At 39.3% G+C, this 12,782-nt stretch overlaps 1 protein-coding gene across 1 annotated transcript in view; it reads left to right on the forward strand.

Moving 5' to 3' along the window:
* Nucleotides 1-12,782, forward strand: part of LOC103810636 (zinc finger SWIM domain-containing protein 6) — a gene marked incomplete at both ends in the record, with an annotated part of 29,667 nt that overhangs the window by 1,399 nt on the left and 15,486 nt on the right. The gene's annotated exons all lie outside the window — the stretch shown is intronic.

Genomic DNA, 12,782 nt, shown 5'->3' on the forward strand with positions numbered 1-12,782 from the left:
TTGTTCAGCATGGCTGCTCTCAATCCCTTCACCCCTCAGCCTGTGTTGATGCCTAGGGTTACCTGAAGGGAAATTCGAAACAACTTGAATGTGAATGTCAACAGTATTTTAGAGGTGGGGATGTAAGTGGAAAGATAACATGTAACCACAAGTGTTTCTTTCCTAGGCATAAGGTACTGTAGCAAACTACTAACTACTTGATATGTAAGTGTGTAGAGGGTAAAAGACAACTTGAATTATTTAACATACAGCAGCAAATCTAATTTGTTTCTCAAAAGATAATTCACTGACTGTGATTGAAGGGATTAATATGTCTGTTTTAGCATTCAAAACATTAATACATTTGTCTCGGTGGCTTTTTTAAAGCAAGCTGAAGACACATGACCTAAATGGAGTTGCCTTGTGATTCATGGAACTTGGAGGAGTAGCCTGTGCTCTCACTCTCCCTGTGGAAAGACATTTCAAGTCCAGACTTAAAGGAGTCTGTCTTGATGTGTTCTGGTCAATATGGGTATGCCTAACTTGTGTGGCATAGAACATATAAATAAACAAACACTAAATAACAAACAACAATTTGCACATGATACCCTGTGAGACGTTGTGTAAGTAATGGAGTGTACGGAACAAGGATCATAATACTCTTAATGTACTTTAAAGGTCCAAAAGAAAACCAGATGTAATTGAATCCAAGCAAGAATAACATGCTTCATTTAGAAAAGTGTCAAGAATAAAACTAAAGTTTTGCACTGTTAGAGGTCAAAGATGACCATGATTGATCACGTAGTCAGATGAGACTAAAACTGGATATAATCTATTTAGCAGAAATTATGCTCACTCTAAATGAAGCATTAGGCTAATAAACTGTTAGCTGTCTAGCTGAGATGAGAGACTTCTGTGTTGAAAATCCTTAACATCATAGCAGACAAAGCTCTCTCAGAGTGTGGATTATAACCACAAGCGTAACAACTGTTTTAGTGTGTTATTTTTCTGATCTCTTGGCTGGTTGGCACATGGCTTAGCTGGACATACATGCAGCAGAATTGTATCCCACCATACTGAAAACTGGAGGGTCTCATGCTTCACTGCTTATGTGGGTTGAGCTGGTAGGTGGTGGGAGAGGCAGAAATGTGTTCTCCATCTGTTACCTGTAGCAGTCTTACCACATGCTGTCAATAAACATAAAAGGTTTTGTTAAATTTTCATAGCAGCTCCTCTTGTTTCATCTATTTCATATTAACATCATTTCCTTGACAGCACCTGTCTGAAGGCAGAGGAGGTGGAATCTTTCTGCCTGCAGCATTGGATAAGCAATGCTTTTGGATTAACTGAATTCAGTTTACCTCTATTTAATCAGAATTCTAGGTGCCACTCCCAAAAAGCTGCAGTGCAACCATCAACCTCACCATTACCTCAGCTGCTGTATTTGCAGTCTGAGGCAGACCCTCAGGATCCTGAACTGCCTCCTCTAATAGTAGCACAGTGCGTTGATTGCGTACCACAGTTTCAGTTGCAAATACTGTTCAGTCATTTCAGGTGTGCAGTAGGTGTAGGGTGGAACTTGGTTTTTCCACCTCCACATAGTGCTTACGTTGCTAAACTGTCCATTTGTTCTCCAGTAGGATTCCTTAATCTGGTGTTTAGCAAGTTCCCTCAAAAATGCTGCTAGTTGGATGAATTTCTCCAGCTTCACTCCTCCCTGATGTGAAAAAGCTCCTGCAATGTTTTTGCTAGGATTTTGCCTTGAGTTTCACTATTTTCACATTAAACAAGCCCCTTTTTCCATGTGAAAATCTCAAAATAAAAAAAGAAGAAAAAAGTGAAAGTGCAAAAGCAAGGAGATTTTAAGGGAGACCAGGGTTATCATAGGAAGCTGCAGAAGGAAGAGCAGGATGGCTCTGGCAACACACGATCTGTGCTAGTAGTGGGAGAGGTAATTCAGACATTGAGTTTAAAAGAGCAAGGCTATTATTATGTTCCAGAGTGACATAATGATAGCATCCTGTCTCCTTGTCATCTATGATGTCAGAGAACCAAAATATCAACAGAGGGAGTGAGACATGCCTTTGCAAACTCAATTTCTTGGATTATCTGTTCACAGTAATCTGGGAGTGCCGTACTTCTGCGTCTTTAAAAAAATACGTTTTGTCTATGCTCTCATTTATTTCACGGGTAGGCAGAAATTTAGCATTGTAGTTATGGAGAATTTTAGGACATAAAAAGTATGTGAATGTAGACTCTGCTTAATAAAGGCTTGCTTGCTCGCCCTGGTATGCTGTCTGCCAACTGCTAGGCATATGGCCACTTTGTCAGTTCCATCTTGGCATAGGTTTTTAAGCATACTTAAATAACTTCAGCTTTGCTTCTTGACTGGGTCACTTGAGCCTTTCATTAGAACTTAAGTGTTGCTTCCTGCCTGGCATTGAGCATTGGCAAGGGTACTGGAAGGACACACTCAGCTCTGATCAGAGTTGCTGCTGAAGTTTGTGGTAAATTGTTGACTTCAGTACAAGTCAGATTGGGTTTGAAGGTGCTGATTTAAAAACAGCAGCAACAAAAAACCCACCCCACACCCAAAAAAACCCTAAAACTAAACCACTGAAACCTCCACTCAAGACTCCCAAATAAAATACTTTGTGTCTAAGTACGAACTTGGCAAACTGTTAGTACAAAGTCCTGATTTCATAATCAATTTACAACTGAGAAGCATCATGCTAACAAAAAAAGCTTTGCACAGAACTAAGTAGTTGTTTTTTAAATCCCTTAGATTGGGAGTAAGAGTATAATAATTATGCCCAGCATATTCCCTGGTTGTACATCAAAGAATAGGGTGAGCTAAATGCTGCTCATGGAATTCCGAAGGTGTACTGTTGGGAAGATCAAGGCTTGCTCATATACTTCTCGTAGTAGAAGAATTTAAATACGATTTCAGTGATGCATTGGTTGAACACTTCCAACTTGCCACAGTAGGACATGAACTCCACTTTGCAGAATTTGGAGCAGACCTGGAATTTTATTGCTGTTTAAACAGTGTCTCGATAGATAAATTTCACGTGCAACTCTTGGTAACCACAGTTGAAGACTTCAGTGTGTCATAGTGATTAATTATCTGAAGCCCCTTGGTTTGCCTTATAATTAAATTGCATTGGTAAAATGCGGGGGGGGGGATATGGAAATGCACCACAAATATCTGCTGATGCCTGTTGAGCTGAGATCTTTGATTGGAAGGTAAGGTCAGTTAACCTTCTTTGCAGTCTAGAGGAAAGAAAATGGACTGTGCCATCTTAGTGCACCAGCAGTTCATTAATATTCATCCATGACAAATTAAATACAAGTTGTTTGTTCTCTGGAAAAATGAAAAAATCTGTAAAAAAAGAGAGAAAAATTGACTTTGTGCCCCATCCCAGGGATCGTGAAGGCTGCAAGGCTCTGCTTAAATGTTGAGCAGTGCCAGATGCCAGACATTGGGAAGAGACTGTTTTGTCGACAAATGGGATCTGCAAGTTAATTGGTGTTTTCTGCAGGCTTCTGGCTGTGAAATGAAATTGGAAGCCCTTTAGCCACATGGATAATACAGGACCTGAATACAAATGTCACATGTCACCATCAGGGGCCACTGTGAAACAATAGTGTTCCCACTCGAACACTGTGCCATTACAGATCATTTAAATATGGGGATTACATTTAAACTAAAAGGCACATTTGCCTCTTACTGCAATTTAAAAGTCCTCTTAGCAAAAGCTAAGTGACAAATTAAATGAAAAAAGTGCCCACATTTTAAAGCTGTAATGCAAAACAACCTTTTATTGCTTCTCATGTGCCACGAATGAATCATTATACTTGTCAGCCCTAAACCAAGCCATAATTGGAGCAGCTACTGTTATCAAAGTGGGGCTGCTCTTGTGACAGCTTAATAAAGCTGAAACTGTTAAATTAAATCCCAGATGCTTAATCGGATGAAAGCAGTCAAGTAGAAGAATCTAAGACAAGTATCTACTGCTCGATGGAGTGATGGAGACCAACATCTTGTCAACACCTAGATTACAGGATCAAATTTTTTTTTTCTGTGAACTACCATTTTCTGAATCTTTATATCATATTACTTGCCTTAATAGTGAAGAAACTTCAATGTTTCAAAATAAACACTTCCTCCATTTTGATTTTTAAGATCTGTTAAAGTGGGGAGGAGAGCTGTTTTTTTCAAGTCAAGGGTTAGTTTCTTGTGGAGTAGAAATCTGTTGTCTGTGTCATGGAGAAGAGGTGTCCAAAGTGGATAAAACAGGTGAATGTGTTCCGGTTTTGCATCATGTTGCTCCTGGTCCCAGTTGGTCATCTGATTTTATGATGGTGAGAAGTATTTAAATGGCACTGTACTTTAAGCTGGGTAGCTTCCGCATTTTAATGCATAAGCTTCTCTTGTCTACCTCAACCACCTGTTGGTATCAAAGGTTTCTAAGTATAGGAACACCCCAGGATATTACCATGAGCTTCATTCATGGGATGAAGCTTTCCCCAGTGACATCCTTAAAAGTCCTTTCCATTACACGTTCAAAGTAGGATGTTGCCATAAAGATATTGAGTGGAATAACTACTCTTTGCTGCAGTAGTTCTAGTAGTCTTAGTAGTTTTAAACTGATATTTGTCCTGTTGTAGGATACTTTTTAAATGTTGAATCAATCTGAAGGTCTATTTTGATTTCACACTTGCTGATGTTTTGACTGTTTTCTGGAGTAGAGTGACACATCTTTGTGTTGAAATTTAAACAACAAAATCATTTTACAAGGTCATATGATGAAGAGAAATAGTACAATACCTTTGCTGAAGGATTGCAACTGATTTTTTATTAGCAACACTTCGCTCATCATCTAAACCTTAATTCTGAATGTTGAGTTTAGGCAAGGAATCATTGTAGATTAATTAAGAGAGATTTAATTACTTTTTTGCCCTGAGCAAACGAACGGTTAAGTTTTAAATAATGAGTATTTTTTTATTTTAATTTGGAAACCACTCTGATTTATTCCTGATAGAAGTTTATAGTGTTCTCTAGAAAACAACAAGTTAGATTCTTGTAGCGTTAACTGAATGAAGCTATTTTCCAGCCATATTTCTGTCTCAGGCATTCCTTCCCTTTGCAATTAGAGAGACAAACTTGTGTGAATGGGACATGCCAGCTGTTCTAAACAGATTATCTCTGCTTAGTACTTAAGTGGAGGGGGAAAAAAGGACAAAACCGGCTAGGGTTGTTGCCAGTATGCTCCTAGAGAAATTCCTTCCTGATGCCAGATTTGATGACTACTTCAGGGCTGCCATGAAAAAGGATTGATGAAGGTAAGCATTCATTACCAGATCTGTGCTCTAGTACTGTTTTTCTGGAGCTACATGATTCATGCAATCCTTTTTTAGGATTAACTATGCGATAGAAAACTTCACTTTCTCCCATATTTTGTGGTATGTAAGTAGTGGTACAGCAAGGCTCTTAAGTTTCAAATCTGAGTGCCAAGTTTATATCTATGTTGTCATTATGTCAGAATATCCTAAGTTATAATTGGGTCATGTTCTGCCTTAAAGCTAAGGAAAGTACCCATGCCCTGCACCTGTAGAAAATAAAGTTGACTTCACAGTTCTAAGGATGGATCAGTCGGTTGCACATAGTATATTTCTGGCCTTGAAGTGAAAGCTGTGGAAAGCTCTGTTTTAACGGAGATGGGATGCACCATCCTTAGCACGATTTTCCTATGGTCTTTCATCATGGGACTGCTAGGTAGACTGGTATCTTACACCTATTTGTGTCTTAAACTGTATCATATCCACTAGGCTGTCTTTGCTTAATTGATGCTTAGTGTCATTTTGTTTAGTCTTAGCTGTCACCATGTTATATTAAAGTGTTCATGCACTTTAGGTTACACTTGCTTCTTCACAGAACAAGCTGTTAATACGTGTCAGTATCTGTGAGTGATTTGTGCTATTTGAGGCACTAAACTAACAGTAGGTCTGAGTTAGCATCACAGGACAGTTTTGGTGCTCTAAGGCCTGAGTTATGGATGACAACTGAAATTGCTGTCATGGGCCTGCATTGTCTTGGTTGCTGCTGTCACCTTCATTTCCCCAGTGAATGAAGTGAGGCTGCAGTTCTGCAAAGATGGGTTTGACCACCTTCTCTGAGGATCATTTCCTTCCCCCTTCATTATTGACATTGCCATAATGGTGTTTGAAATGGGTATTTGAGGCTAGAGTATGACAGTAAGGGGAGCTGTTTTCTTTCCTGTAGCATTTATCAGATGCAAGGAATAATGGTCACAGTAATTACCTGTAGTCTGTAGGTGTAGCTTGAGAGGCTTATTTTTAATGCCATACAGAAAATTTGGGGTACAGTTCAGTTCCATGGGAAGTACTTCAAAATTCTTCGAGTACCCACATTAAAAGTGTTCTTGTAATTTTTATTCCTAAGACCTTGAACTGATTTACTTATAAATGTCCTGAAAAATTGCTGTGTATTGAAGCTGGTACAAAACTCATTGCATCCCTAACTGTGGAATCATGACTGTCAAGATTAAGGGCAGAGTTTTACTGAGAGACAAGCTGGTACTTAGTGGTTTGGGGATTTTTCCTTTTTCTCACTCTTTGTTTTTCACACTTCAGTAACATTAAGCTGCCATTTAATTTTCCAATACCACTCCTAGTAAACACCAGAGCTAGAGAAAAGTCACAGATTCATGGGGAGGCATTACTACTCTAATTTCCCTGTGCTTTACTGTGGTTCAGCAATGTAGCCTTGTGATATTTTCCAGTTTCTGTCTTGAATTGGAAAAGTAATATAAAGTGAGAGGTGCAAGAATCTCAGTCCGCTTGGGTCCGTCAAAACAGGACATAGAAAATCCTTTTTAATGTAAGATAGTTACCTAGACTAAAAATTAGACAGGGAAGACAGTTCTTCCAGGCAAACAAAAGGGAGCTGAAAATTGTAATTTGAGCTGAAGAAATTTAACTAGAAAGCTATAAATAAGCTTAGAATTTTGAGTTGTGGTAGCCAGGCAGTAAACCATCTAACCAGGAGCTGTGCTAGATTCTTGTGTTAGAAATGGTAATTGAAGTGTGCTGGTTTTGTTAGAACTCAACAATTTCTTCTGGACTGGAAGATGAAAGTGATTTGGGAAATGTTAGAGTAGGAAGGAATTCAGACTGGACAATCAGGATGTGTTCCTCTGGCCAGTTATAGTGCATTATTTACATTCTGTGAGCATAGTTGTGGTAATCATAGTTCCCACAATGCAATGGAGTGTTTCCACGTGCTTCACTTCTTTATTTTTAAAAAAGAAGAGGTATTTCCATCCCTTTTTTGTATTAATATCATGTTTTGTTGAACAGGCATCCAACTTTCCAGTTCTGCGTCTTCCTGAAGAAATTAACTGTGAGAGGAATTCATTCACCGCTGTGATAAGTTTAGGTAGAAGTAGCTTAGTGTATTTATAGTTAGTAGTCACACAAACCTTTCTTCTGAAAATTATTGAAGTCTCTGAAAATAGACTGTGACTACTGGGAGTGTATTACCAGTTAAAAGTACTTGATAAAATATCTGATACGTATTTTGGGGCAGGAGCATATTTTGTGTTCACCACCTGGCTGTAAATATTGGCAACTACTTAAAATTGTGAAGAATTATATTAAGATACTCTTAGAGGACTATTTTTGTACTACATGTGCTAGTATTAGCAGTGCTTTTACCTTCAGTCAATAGATTGTAAAGAATGAATAGTCTTGTGAATGTGAGGGAAGTTAATCAGTGAGATTCATGTGCAGGTTCTTCATACTTTCCTTTAGCTTTGTAGACTAATAGCCCATGCTTTGCTACAGTGGTTAGGTTATAGGGTACTATGGATAGAGGGATATCTAATGAACATGTGACAGATCCTAAGTGATCTCTTGAGGAGATTATGGTATTAGGCTATTAAACTGTAAACTGCACCTTTCAAGCAAATTACTGTTCTTATATGAAACCCTTTGGTTGATTGGCAGAGTGTCTGCAAAGAGGCAACATTTTTTAAAACTCGAAAAGCCATAACTCAGAACAACAGGCTCATGCAAAATGACGGAAGTGTGTGGTTAGTTCCTTTTTCCATTGTGCTGAAAGCTGAAAACACGGGAAGAGAAAGCAGAAGTCTTTAGTTGTTTGAAACAGAGACCCGACCATGTGATTACTGATAGCTTAGAATAGAATCTCAATATGTATATACCTGTTTCAGCCAAATACACGTGCCTTTAACCCTTGGAGCAGCAGCATGCAGCAGGAGGGAAAGGGAAACAAGGAATTAGCCATTTTATTTTGTCTCTGGGTTATACCTCCACTCCCTCAGATGCTCTAGTTAGTGTGCAGAAGGGCAATGATTCCCTCTTGCCATCAGTGCTGCAGGTAATCTATTGCATTAATCAGCCAGCTAGTGTGAAATGCATGGGGAGTGATTATACTATCATACACAATACAATCAGCATGAAGCACTTGTCAAGACCAATACATCAAAGTTTAATTCAGTAATAGAATGAATTAGAGCAAAATGAAACATTCTGTTCTCCAAGAAACACAGCACCCATAGAAAGCCTTTTTGTTTCTGAAGGCTGAACAGAGAAACCAAAATGCATTAAGGAATTTTGATGAATTAAATTGCAACTTGGATGGAACTGAATGCTGAGAGTAGTTTTCCTTGGGGTTCTTCTTGAAGAGAGAATAGCACTGAAGGGCTTTGCCTATCTTTACTATTCCATAAAAGCAGCTGTTTAATTGGGGCATTCTCCAGTGGGACTTCTGATTATGCTTTGTTCTAATGGAGATCTCTCCATGCCTAGAGAAGGGCGTTGGCTTTGTCAGTCATTCTGAAGGCACTTGTCCTTCTCGCTGAGAAGCAATAGATACCGTACCTTCTCTGAAGTTTCCTAGTGGCTGTCCCAGTGAAAGTGGTTAATGTGTTTAAAATACGGATGTAAACCACTTTAAACTCCTCCGCTGGTGCTTCTACTTTGAAGGGTTCATAGGTTCTGTCGGCTAGTGTTGTTTCTCTTCTGGCACTGCCAATGCCAGAAAATGATGCTTTTGTAATAGAATTGATTTGTCTCACATGGGGCACAGTGTCAATTGTGCAGCAAGTGCTGAAGGTGTTTTGTCTGTTGTTCAAAGGGAATGATCTTGGTTGTCTGCCTCAATTTTCTTTGAAATGGTCAAATGCTGCTAATCTTGTAGCTCATGGGGGGTTTATTTTGTAAGGAGAAGTTGTGCATTAATGGGAAGGCCAAAGAAATGTTACAGATGTGCATCTGTTTCTTGTACATTTTAATTTTGCAAATGCGTTGATTGATCTGAAGTGTATTACATGGAAAATTCCAAAGCAAAGGCCAAGTCTCAGCCATTGATTACACAGTTATTGTACATGAGGAAATGCTGAGCCAAGCTCAGCTGTACAGCACCCCTGACAAGATAGCATAATGTTTCTAGGAAGAGTAGATTTCTTAGAAGACTGTAATCAAGCAGACAGAATTGTATGCTGTGTGTTCAGTAATGGTCAGTGTCCTAGCACCCCACTAAAATTCCTTCCATCACCATCTTCCCATTTACTGGGACAAGACTAAAACATAATGAGATTTATGAAAAGTGAGCAATGTTTAATCTCATGGGAGAGTCTGTATACGTTCCCTGGACTTCCTTTAGCTTCATAAATATGTTCATGCACAGGATGTGTAGTTATTACAACATCTACTTTTACAGGAATTTAATGCCCCTTAATATTTTTCAATATGCATATTTAAATTCTAATCAGTGTAAAGGTATGCTGTCCCTTTCTTCACCATGAATTTAAAGGTATGGATGTTTCCTGAGAAACACAAAAGCCCTGATGTTCTCTTGTATGAACAAGGAAGACATGCATTGTGTAAAACAGTAATGGAACCTCCTTTTTTTTTGGTGGGGGGGCAAACACTACAGATGAATGACAACTATGCATTTTCCAAAGGAGGTCTGTCTGAACCACAGCTCTGTTTTGGCAGAGCTGGATTTTTCCAGGTCAAGAGGATTAATGTTGAATCAAAGTAGGCAATTCCTCACTGCAATGTGACAGCTCTAATATTTATTCCCTTGTGAAATTAAGAGCAAATTGCAGTTGCAGCATGTCTTATTTTCCAATTATTTTCTGGATAATTTTTTTGTATTTTGAATTGTGATCATTTTGCCACTGTGCTGTGGGGAGTTTTGTATTGGAAAGAGGTAGGTCAGAGTCCAGATAAGAACTTGTGGTTTAGCAACATGCAGTGGGTTCTGGGGAAGCTGTGTCAGCCTGCTGAGAACCAGTATGAAGAAATACCTAGGGAAAGCAAGGCAGGAAGAAGAGTTGTTTTAGAGAGAAAAACAGAGTCTGTAAACACAAATTCTCTGTGGATTTGGTGTCTCTTTGTATTTTAATTATTATTTGATGAGACATTTACTCATATTGCAGGTGGCATTGGTGAAGTCATTAAATGTAGTCAAACACAAAGTTGAGAATGCCAGGAATGTATTTTGGGTAACTTTTTTTGAGTGTGAACTGTTGCCAACAGCAGTTTCCAGGCTGAAGTCGCTGGAAATTCATTCAGATACCTTTCTCACAAGTAGCTGCCCTTTGTTTTTTTCCATAGGCCTTATCTGCAGTAAGGGATAAGCATGATCAGCAGGGTCCCCATATGGGAGCCATTAGGCAGAAAATAGAGAATCTCTTGTTTGAGGCCAATGTGAGCCTTCAGGTTGGTGGTGACATTTGAGGGCCAGCTCAGGGAGGCTTCCACTGAGCAGCATCAGAGTGAAATGGGAAGAATATCCTCCAGGCTCCTGCCAGTTGGCATGTGATAAAAGTCTGGGCACAAGTGAACATTTTCCTCAGACTTTTCAGTGCTAGGAGCAGGACAGGAACCAGTGAATTGAAAGAGCCAGAATGGAGCAGATGTCAGGGAGGCTGAAGGTGTTTAGGGAGCAGGAGTAGGAAGAAATATGAATACAGGCAAATGCACGCGCTCTGGGGAGGGAGGGAGTGGGAAGAAAAAAAATAATCACACACACAAAAAAACCCAAAACACAAACCCAAAAAGACCTAGAAACCCAAATAGGCTGAAGAGTGTGGAGTCATTGGCATTATGCATCCTTCTCCCAGATGGTAGGCTTTGTAGCACTACAGGAGCTGAGCCTGAGGCTCTTTCTGTTCCCTTCTCCTCTCGTGGGGGAGTTTTGTCTCACACACTTCTTCCTGCTGGGAATCACGCAGCCTTCAAAGCTGGGTGAGATGTCAGATGTGCATGCAGCTCTTCCTGAAGTCACTGGTAACAGAGTGCAGTTGGGCTCCATTGAAATTTTAAGTGGCTTGTGTGAGGTTTAATGGAAATACACTTGTCTTTGTACTTAATTTACATAAAAATAGCCTGGTTGTCTGATACAATGGCTGGTAACTATGTAGTCAGGCTTGGCATGTTTCCCACTTTAAACAACAGAAGTTTTTAATGAATTTTGGTACTTTGGGTTATCTTTGCCCTCTCCTGCCTCTCAGATGTACCACATGCATAATGGAGCTTCTGAAGGAGGCAGGCGAGTTCTTTTGCCACTAATGTTATTTCTGAGATGTGAAAAAAGGCCACTCAATTTGCAGGGGTTTGGTGTACTCAGTAGTGTGTGTTCTGCCTTGCTGGATGATTGAAATACTTACCAATCTGGTTAAGGTTGGCAGTTTGCTTTTGCTTCAGTCTGTAAACATTGGGAATCTGGTTACAAAGTCTTAAATTGGCTTTTTTTCTTAGATGCTGAGAGGTACAGTGTCTCTGTAGTGCCCTCAAGTGATACTTGGTTTTGAAATAAATAAGCAAGCCGAAGTCAACTATTCTCCAAGGCTTTCCAATGTGTTGCATCTTCTGTTTTGTGTTGCAGATTGCAAGAAATGTAGTTGTTCTGTCTTGGGCAGTGCTGTATCATCAATGCTTAATAAGAAGAATCAGATGAAATTTGACTCCTTTTGGAGAGTGAGGTGTGCTGGCAAGTGTGTCTGAATAAAATCTTATGATTGATTTTAAAAGAAGTTTTTTAAAGTAGTATTGGCTTTATTCACTCCCATGGCAAGTTTCAGGCACACCAAACCCAACACACTTACTGTACTGTAACTACTGTGCACTAATAATCTGCAGTACTGTAGTGTCTCTCTGGTGTTGAGATTTTTTTATATTACTTCCCCATTCTGTGTTGGTTTGAATAGCAGGAGTCTTGTAAGTCTAAGGATCAAGCTGTGTTTCCACTGGCTCCTGTGCTGTGGCATACCTGAGTTAGTTTAGGAATGAATGTAATGTGCTGGCCTGTACCCTGGGTATTCATTTTGTATTCTTAGTTAGCAAAAGAATCTTTGAATGTGAGGATTTTACTATCCTAGAAGAACCAGCTGCATTTTTATTATTTTTTATTTTTAGCCTGTCATGAAGATTGCATAGTCTAAGCATATTATCAAAACCTCTTGTAGTGTATAAGGCACGTTCTTAATGAGCAAGTGAACTGTTGCTAGATAGTGGTTTCAGATGTCTTTGTACTTCTGTCAGAGTTCAAGCTGATGAAGGGACGACTGATCTAGAAAAAAATCTTTCCATTTGAAAATTGCCACTAGACACCCTGATGCTTGCCTTGTTATGTAGTCTCAGGGAGCAGTTTCCAAAGTGTTGGTGTGTGTGATGCGTCAGCACAAATTAGCTTTCCCTTAGAACTCCCTAAATAGAAAATACAACCAAAGTACTGAAGTAATTGC

The sequence above is a fragment of the Acanthisitta chloris genome, unplaced genomic scaffold, assembly GCF_000695815.1.
Source record: "Acanthisitta chloris isolate BGI_N310 unplaced genomic scaffold, ASM69581v1 scaffold16781, whole genome shotgun sequence".
In the NCBI taxonomy this organism is placed as follows: domain Eukaryota; kingdom Metazoa; phylum Chordata; class Aves; order Passeriformes; family Acanthisittidae; genus Acanthisitta; species Acanthisitta chloris.